Source organism: Neofelis nebulosa, chromosome 2 (assembly GCF_028018385.1).
Source record: "Neofelis nebulosa isolate mNeoNeb1 chromosome 2, mNeoNeb1.pri, whole genome shotgun sequence".
Classification (NCBI taxonomy): Eukaryota; Metazoa; Chordata; class Mammalia; order Carnivora; family Felidae; genus Neofelis; species Neofelis nebulosa.
The window spans coordinates 139569019-139570919 of record NC_080783.1 but is presented as its reverse complement, the minus strand read 5'-3'; the positions used below and the strand labels follow the sequence as shown (position 1 = coordinate 139570919).

The window sequence follows — 1901 nt, the reverse complement described above, 5'->3', positions numbered from 1 at the left end:
TGAACCCCCTCATCTGCCCACTTTTTCTCAGCAGAAGAATAAAATAAATTTTAGAATTAATGGCATGAATGGTGTACCCTTGAAGTAATATTTGAATTTTATTGACCATCGTAAATAGATTATGAAGTCATAGCAGCAACAAAAGCACAGATGGTGTCTTATTATAAACCTGCAAACTACGAGCGATGAGCCTGAAGACCACTCAGAGGGCACTTGTGGGCCATCAGTGGTCTAGAAATCATACGATAGCCTCTCATCTAAAGGTATAATTAATTTCTTAGGAAAAAAATGACACAGCTTCTTGGTTCATAATAAAATTAAAATACTTCCAGGGCTTAATTTTCAAGAACCAGCAGTTTTACATGTCACCCTAATTTATGATTACATTTGAGCTTATGAGAGTAAAAATTCAGCAAGAAGTGTAAAAAGTAGAAGAAATAGAAAGTAGAACTTTTCTAATGTAAGCAGTTTAACCATTCAATTAAGTAACATTACTTGCAGCCTACAGTGTGCAAAGCATTGTGTGAGATACATAAATAAGACATTGTTGGTCTTCAAGAAAGTTTCCATATAGTCCATCATGTACACATTTTGGGGCACGGAGATAAACATTTTAATCTAATGCTAGCACAGAGTACTGTACGAGGAGCACTCCCACCTCCAAGAGTTCCCCTCCAGATTATAAGGAAATTCTTAAAAATAACTGGATTTGCTAGTGCCTGGGCCCCCTGCCCATGCGAGGGAGAGGAAATGGAGTGAGCACAGCACGTGTGTTCTCACTCAGAAATCGATCCAATTCTGAGCACAGCTCTTGTAATCCACCAGCTCCTCAGGTTGAAACTACAAGCCAATCTCCTTCTCTTCACTCTCCACAGAATCACTGCCTTGGATAATGTTTCTGCCAACTTGGATGAAGATGCCCCCATGGATCGTCCCAGGCTTGGAGTCCTCAGGGGTGGTCTCCCTGAAGCTCGCTGGACCTGTCTTCACCACTCCCAGAGCATGGCAACCACAGGTCCCGATTGCACGTACTTCACCAGGCTGGCAAAGAGTGGATGGTCTTTCAGATCAATGTATTGTTCCTTGAGAAGGTCTTGAATTAATTTCAGAAGTCTGAATTAATTTCATAGCAATGAAGCAGGATCCCTTTTGCTCAAAACACTTGATGACCTCTCTCCCATGAGGCTGCGCTGGACCCCATCAGGCTTGATGGCAATGAAGGTGTGTTCACTGTTGGCCATGGTGCTGGGGATAGAAAGCCCTCCATCTGCTTGGGTTGCAACTCCATCTGGGGCCACCCCATCAGGTACATATTGAAGGATGATACAAGTTAGACTAGGATAAGACTTAGAACCAACACACATTCATTATGGAACATGAATAGTAGCAAAATGACAGCAAACATTTCTATAGAACTTGCTAGGTGCCATGAACTTTTCTAAACACTTTACATAAATTAACCCATTAGGCCTTGTAACAAGCCTGTGATGTAGGCACTATTGTTATCCCCAATTTAAATGTGAGGAAACTGAGCCACAGATGGTTAAGTAACTCAGAGATACCTAACTGACCAAGACCTTTTCTTGCTTTCCTTCCATGATAGAGGGTTGTTGCTGAGAAGCAACTGCTCCCTGTGGAGAATTTAGAGGTTGTAGTAGAGCATGGAGCCCCAAGATGGAACATGGATTCCTGATACCATGAGAAAGATCAGACTTTACAAAAAAAGAGTGTGGTGTCAAATGCAGAGAGATATAAAATAGAACAATTGGTGAGAAAAACACAAAAAGATACTTGATAATTAGAACACCAATGGTATTCTTAAGTAAGTGGTTCATTGAAGCAGTAACACATGGAAGTGTTTTCCAAATTATACCCAATTAAAGAAAGAATAGGACACCAAA

General features: G+C 40.9%; 1 pseudogene; it reads right to left on the bottom strand.

Moving 5' to 3' along the window:
• Positions 1-780: 780 nt before the first annotated feature.
• On the bottom strand, positions 781-1241 carry LOC131491043 (nucleoside diphosphate kinase A-like; annotated as a pseudogene).
• Between the last annotated feature and the right edge of the window lie 660 nt (positions 1242-1901).